At 41.3% G+C, this 7,524-nt stretch overlaps 1 long non-coding RNA gene across 1 annotated transcript in view; it reads left to right on the top strand.

Moving 5' to 3' along the window:
- Positions 1-712: 712 nt before the first annotated feature.
- The window catches only part of LOC111861289, a 7,664-nt gene continuing 852 nt past the window's right edge, over positions 713-7,524 (top strand). The window contains exons 1-4 of the long non-coding RNA XR_002842214.2: positions 713-774; positions 1,163-1,259; positions 2,648-2,853; positions 3,284-3,397. This is a non-coding gene — a long non-coding RNA (uncharacterized LOC111861289). The remainder of the gene's footprint in view (positions 775-1,162; positions 1,260-2,647; positions 2,854-3,283; positions 3,398-7,524) is intronic.

Here is a 7,524-nt window from a genome sequence, read left to right as displayed (position 1 = left end):
TTCGCAGCTTCCCTCGAAAAATTGAGGGCGTCTCCACCATCCGTAACCTTAATACGCGACATGCCTTGGTTTTGCCTTCGGTTCTGTATTGGTGTGGAACTTGGTCTCTGACATTAAGGGAGGAACATAGACCGAGGTTGTTTGAGAACAGGATGTTGAGAAGAATATTTGGGTCGAAAAGGAATGAAGTGACAGGAGGGTGGAGAAAACTGAATACTGAGGAGCTTCATAACGTGTATTCTTCTTCAAGCATAATTAGTAGCACGAATGAGAGAGACGAGAAATGCATAGAGGGTATTGGTTGGAAAGCGAGAAGGAAAGAGACCACTCGAAAGACTAAGGAGNAACCCACCCTCACGAGGCTGTCCTATTCCCCACTATCCCATCCCGGATTATAATAAAGTACAGCCTAAAACTAATTCTTATAACACACGTCAATGCTCCTCGAAGAACCCACCCTCACGAGGCTGTCCTATTCCCCATTATCCCATCCCGAATTATAATAAAGTACAACCTAAAACTAATTCTTATAACACACCTCAATGCTCCTCGAGCAACCAACCCTCACGAGGCTGTCCTATTCCCCACTATCCCATCCCGAATTATAGTAAAGTACAGCCTAAAACTAACTCCTATAACACACGTCAATGCTCCTCGAGGAACCCACCCTCACGAGGCTGTCCTATTCCCCACTATCCCATCCCCGATTATAGCAAAATACAGCCGAAAACCAACTCCTATAACACACAGAATAATGGAAGGAAAAACAGAGAGGTGAGTGGTGTGGTAGCATGTTGCGTGGGTCAGATAGAAGGGAGCATTCCGCATGGCATGGGTTGGAAGTTCTGATTCGATTTCCTTTCTGTGGCATTTATGCTTGTTCCTTGCGTATGAAACATGTAAATCTCCAAAAGAATGTTGCCACATACTAGAAGATACAGCTCTTACAAACCGCAAGGAGAACCATAAAACTCCCACCTTCTTCTTCCACCCGTTTCTTGATTTATTAATGGCGTACGTCTTTGCGTTTTAAAAGCAACAGTTATTATCAATATCACAGCATCCAATGATGAGAATAAGGAATTCAAATAGATTGATGTGCCCACTGATTTCGTGTTAATCAAGAGGTTGTCGATCTGAACATGATTTCATTTTTATACAGCGATCGCGGATGACACAGCAAGGGGATACTACTGTTTCGGATTCAACGGCCAAGAGGAGGGCGAGTAAAGGAGAACAGATCGAAAGGGAGAGAAGAGGTGTGTATTAATTAATTTTCCGTACCTCTATCAAGTTCCATTTCTCAATACTGAGTAAAATAATATAGCGAGTCAATGATTCTTATTAACCTGCTATTAGATTTCGCGTCACATTTCTTTTGAAGTGTATTATAGAATTCTATTTACTGTACTTGATGAGTGATCTCATGCTCGTTGCGTTATGTACAGTGGAGTCCAGGACTCGGCAAGAATCACCGTGATTTTTATCGAGAACCTACTGAACAGGACAGTACCTTAATTTGAAATATAGGGGAAAATGGGAGGACTAAAGCATTTCATGTAGAGTATATTCATATTTCCATACCTCTGTTATTATTAATCGCTGCAAAAGTACCTTTGAATGGAGGCTAACTTCACCAGTTCCATATATATACGTATAAGAGAGTATGCATATCCCTTCCTATCAAACTAAATATCGAAATATTTCTCTCTTAACCGTAACAAGTTATCTTCTTCTTTTTCTTCCAATCTGAAGCATATGATGATCTCACCCTACGGGTGAATGTCTAATATCACGGCGGTCTAGAAATATAAATGGAAGTTAGAGACGGAGCAGATATTCCAGGAGACACGGAAAGTTTTTTTAAACCGCTTAGTGCGTAGTGTAGTACTGAAATGTTACTAGAGATGGACCAAGAGGCATTGCATTTCTGAGAAGATTACATTTATTAACGCACTTTACTCGTAATATGTCCTTATCCGTTTCTTACGGTTAAGCGTGACAGGCGGCTGAATAGTTGTAAAGTTGGGGAAAATATTACATGTTTACTGTTATTGTTCAAAGAATTAAAAAAATTATTTATGGAAAAGATATATATATTATTTTTGGATAGACCAGACTTTATAAGTTCATTTACGTGTACATTTTAATATTGTGACGTGTTGCCCTATGGAGGACACGTCCTCGCCCCACCAACGCTGTCGTAACACTTTCGGAGCGTTGCCTTTGCTGCGGTAATAAGCCAGTCAACATGCAGCCTCTCCCCGCTATATCGTAACACGGGACGCTGCAGTTGCTACGTATCCGTAAACAACTCCCAACATCGTTGCTAGGCTATCGGCAAATACGCCGACTGGGCAACAAGGAAGCGAGGCGTTTTCTGTTGTCCGGCTGAGGTTTTATAAGAGTACTACACTACCTACGAAGACAGTTGAGTTACGCGTTAGCGGCAGTGAATCAGTTGAGTCACGAGTTAGCCAGCAGTCAATGAAAGTGTAGCAGCCGCGGAAGACAGTTTAATTATAGTAGTCCCCGATTTCATTTGTAACCAATGAATTGTTGTAGTGTGAAGAAATTTGTGTGTAGGTTTCTAAAGTGTATGAGTTCGTATCATTGTTGTACTTAATTGTGGTTGGATCTGTTGCAGGTAATCAGATATCTTACGGCCGGATAAAAGTGACATCGGCAGCAAATGCCATGAGTGCCTCATTCAAGCCGGAATGTCGAGGCTCCTCGAGCAAGCGGCCCACAGGAAGTCGTCTTATTCTGCACTATCCTATCCCCGATTGTATTAAAGTAAAGCCCAAAACAAACTCATATACTACACCAAAAAATGGAAGCTGAAACAGAGAGGTGAGTGGAGTGGTAGCATGTTGCGTAGTTCAGATAGAAGGGAGCAATCCGCATGGCATGGGGTGGAAGTTCTGATTCTATTTGCTTCACGTGACATTTATGCTTGCTTCGAGCTTATACTTTGGAAATGGTTGAAACATGTAAATTTTCTTCGTCCGTTGCCTATCAGAGAAAGATTATTGTAATATACAAGAAGATACAGCACTTCTGAAAAATCGCTACGAGCGTCTTCAATTTCCCCCACCCCATATATTGTTTCTTCCGTTTTTTTTTCTTAATGGCGGACATCTTTGCGTTTTAAAGGCAACAGTTATTATCAATATCACAGCATCCAATGATGGGAATAAGGAATTCAAGTAGACTTATGTGCCCACTTTTGTCCTGTCCATCAAGAGGTTGTCGATCTGAACATGATTTCACTTTTATACAGCGATCGCGGTCGAATACGTCAACTCGAATGACAGAGCAAGGGGATACTACTGTTTCGGATTCAACGGCCAAGAGGAGGGCGAATAAAGGAGAGCAGAGCAATCGGAGGGAAGAGGTGTGTATTAATTAATTTTCCGTACCTCTATCAAGTTCCATTTCTCAATATTGAGTAAAATAATATAGCGAGTCAATGATTCTTATTATCCTGCTATTAGATTCCGCGTCACATTTCTTTTGAAGTGTATTCCAGAATTCTATTTACTGTACTTGATGTTCCATTCACTCTTTGGAAATTGAGTTATCTCATTCTCGTTGCGTTATGTACAGTGGAGTCGAGGACTCGGCAAGAATCACCGTGATTATTATCGAGAACCTACTGAACAAGACAGTACCTTAATTTGAAATACAGGGGAAGATTTAAGGACAAGCATTTCATGTAGAGTGCTTACTTACTTACTCATGGAGCTGAGCCCTTCTTGAAGAGCTGCCAGTTCTGCAGCTACTCAAGAATTTTCCAGGATTTTATGGAAGCCCAAGGTTCATCTCGGTGTTCACAAGAGCCCTCCACTGGTCCCTATCCTGAGCCAGATCTATCCAATCCATAGCATCCCATGCTATCTCTCTAAGCTCCATTCTATTATTGTCCACCCACCTATGCTTTGGTCTTCCCTGTGGTCTCTTTCCTTCTGGCTTTCCCACCGATATACTGTACGCATTCCTCGTCTCCCCCATTTGTGCTACCTGACCTGCCCACCTCATCCTCGTTGACTTGATCATTCTAATTATACTTGGAGAAGAGTACAAGATATGAAGCTCCTCATTATGCAGTTTTCTCCAACCTCCTGTCACTTCATCTTTCTTCGATCCAAATATTTTCCTTAGCATCCTTGTAGAGTATGTTCATATTTCCATACCTCTGATATTATTAACCGCTACAAAGTTACTGTTGAATGGAGGCTAACTTCACCAGATTCCATATATACACGTATATGAGCGTATGTATATCCCTTCCCCTCAAACTAAATACCATAATATTTCTCTCTTAACTGTAACAAGTTATCTTCTTCTTTTTCTTCCAATCTGAAGCATATGATGATCTCACCCTACGGGTGGATGTCTAAAATCACGGCGGTCTAGAAATATAAATGGAAGTTAGAGACGGAGTAGATATTCCAGAAGATACTGATAGTTTTTTTAAATCGCTTAGTGCGTAGTGTAGTACTGAAATGTAATTAGAGATGGACCAAGAGGCATTGCAATTCTGAGAAGGTTACATTTATTGACGCACTTTACTCGTAATATGTCCTTATCCGTTTCTTAAGGTTAAGCATGACAGGCGGCTGAATGGTTGTAAAATTGAGAAGATTATTGCATGATTAGTGTAATTGGTTACAGAATAAAAAAATTATTTATGGAAAAGATTTTTTTTGATAGACCAATCTTTATAAGTTCATTTACGTGTACATTTTAATATAAAATACGCTTTACCTCTTGAGTAATTTGGAGATACGTTAAGTGGATGCACACGTTCTACGCTGTCACTTTCGGCTTCATTCATTTGCACCCTCGCAGTATAACGCCTTCAACTTCGAAAGTGATAACATTTAAGCAGGACGCAATGGGTGAAAAAAGAATAAGATTATTTGGGAGTCGAATATTAGATAAGGGCGGAAGAAACATAGTTTAATCGGATGTGTTCTCGTAACGTTCATTACTGAGTAACGCATGAAAACAAAATCTTCACTTGTAAAATTTGAATACCGTATTTACGCATGTATAGGCCGCAGCACAATTTTCAGACAGAAATTATAGAAAAAATAATTTTCTTTGAATATTATTTAAGGAGTAGAAATTATTCCGAAATTTGGCAACGTTTAACATTCCTAAGTTCGCAACTAGCGAAAATAACGGTACCGCTCAGAACGAAGGCATTGTGGGGGAGAGTTATAACCTTTTCGCCTTTACTTGACTTGCCTGGTTAGTTCTGAGTGAAACATGGGTCGAGTAAGAGCAGGTTATACGTCTAAATTTAAACTTCAAGTGGTGCGTTACGCACATGAACACGGAAATCGAGCAGCAGGGAGAAAATTCGACGATGACGAAAAAAATGTGCGAAGATGGATACTAACGAAAGATGTCATTGAAAAAACGCCACAAAATCGACAATCTTTCCTAGGAAAGAAAGCTAAATTTCCAGAACTTGAAAATAAACTTTTGCGATACGTGCGTAATACACGGGCGGATGGATTTTCAGTGTCTGTGGAAATGATTCAATTTGAAGGCCTCAAAATAGCGGACAGAATGAAAATTCCTCGTAATGAATTTAAGGGAAGTTATGGATGGGTAAGGCGCTTTATGGCCCGACATGATCTTGTAATTCGGCGACGGACTTCAATAGCGCAGCGCCTTCCCGACACATACCAGGAGAAACTGCTTGCATTTAAAAAACATGTCCTGAAATTAAGAAAGACGCACAACTACACCATGGGAGCTATTGGAAATGTTGATAAAACTCCTGTGTTCTTTGAAATGCCGGGTGAAAGTACAGTGAACAAAGCAGGCGAAAAAACAGTGCATGTGCGGACTGCAGGAGGAGAAATGCAGCGGTGTACCGTAATGCTTGGTATCACTGCTGATGGAAACAAACTACCACCATTTGTAATCTTCAAACGCAAAACATTGCCGAAAGAAAAGCTTCCACCGGGAATTTTGGTGAGAGTTCAAGAAAAAGGATGGATGACAGAAGAGCTCTATCTGGATTGGTTGAAATCAGTGTGGTTTCGGCGCCCAGGCGCACTTTTACGTCAGCGGTCAATGTTAGTGGTTGACAGTTTTCGAAGCCATTTAACTGAAAATGTGAAAGTGAAGATGAGGCAGGAGAAAAGTGATATGGTTGTGATACCAGGGGGGATGACTGGCATGTTACAACCACTTGACGTGTCAATAAACCGTCCTTTCAAGTCTCATTTGCGGCGCTTTTACCGGGACTGGAGATGCGGTTCCACGGAGATGACGCCGACTGGACGATTGAAGAAACCTTCATTAAGTCAAATGTGTGAGTGGATTGTGGCTGCATGGAACACCATACCAGAAGAAATGGTTTCCAAAAGTTTTAAAGTCACATCCATTTCCAACGCAATGGACGGGACTGAAGATGACGCTGTATGGCTGACATCACCTGACAGCGAAACTTCGAGCGAGAGCGACATCGACAGTAACGAGTCAAGTGATGAACAGTAATATGGTTCAATTACCGTGGACCAACTTCAGAAAGTGTCGCATAATTTATTCATGCGATGCGAAGCATGTTTGCAAGCAGAAGGGGGTCACTTTCAGCACCTGTTATAAAGCACGGTAAGTTTGTGTTATCTTTTTACAGTATTCTTATAAATGTGTGCATGTACAGAAACTGATGTAAGGGTATCAGCGACACGACTGCACTCTCGCTAGCGGGGAGGGGCACAGTAGTCGCGGAGAAACGTTCCATCCGCTCTACGCTGCTGCCCCGGTTTCCTCGATCTTTGAACACCCTGTATTACTAATTATGAGTATAATTTTTTTAATTGAAGTGTGATTTCGAATATTTCGAATATAAGCCGCACCCCAGTTTCCTCTTGAATTTTTGGCAAAAAATGTGCGGCCTATACATGCGTAAATACGGTATGTAGTTGAAATAGCATTTGTTTCAGGCATGTTTTCGACATGAATTAGAAAGGCAGTTTCATCAACCTTCACCTTGAATTATGATCACAGAAAGAACAGTAACCTCTACGTCATTTATGGCGTATCGTGAAACAGGACTCCGATGAGTGTATTCTTGCGACATCACTATATTACTGAATGCCGTAACTACAATGCAAGCTAACTATAACACAAAATATTGTCGCGTATCGCGGGGTATAACGCGACAAATAAATTCTCGACGTATTCGATGTAGCGAATTTTATTTCACACTCGCTCTTACAATCACCCAAATTACAATCTGACGATTACTGCTATCTGCAGTATCACAATTAGTACACTCCAAATGCCACAATACAACTGACTGGTTGCTGGCTAACTCGACGATAGGTCCAGGACTCGCTGACTGACTCAGTACAACTCTGCGGTCGCCACACTAGAACTGACTGTGAATAGCCTTCGCTGCTCCGTATGTAGCCTCGATCGGACAGTACGGGAAAACGGCCACGTAATAGGCACCCTTGTTGCTATGTCGCTGTGTTGCTATGTAACGCTAGCGGA

Source organism: Cryptotermes secundus, unplaced genomic scaffold (genome assembly GCF_002891405.2).
Source record: "Cryptotermes secundus unplaced genomic scaffold, Csec_1.0 scaffold132, whole genome shotgun sequence".
In the NCBI taxonomy this organism is placed as follows: Eukaryota; Metazoa; Arthropoda; class Insecta; order Blattodea; family Kalotermitidae; genus Cryptotermes; species Cryptotermes secundus.
This window is presented reverse-complemented; position numbering and strand designations above follow the sequence as displayed.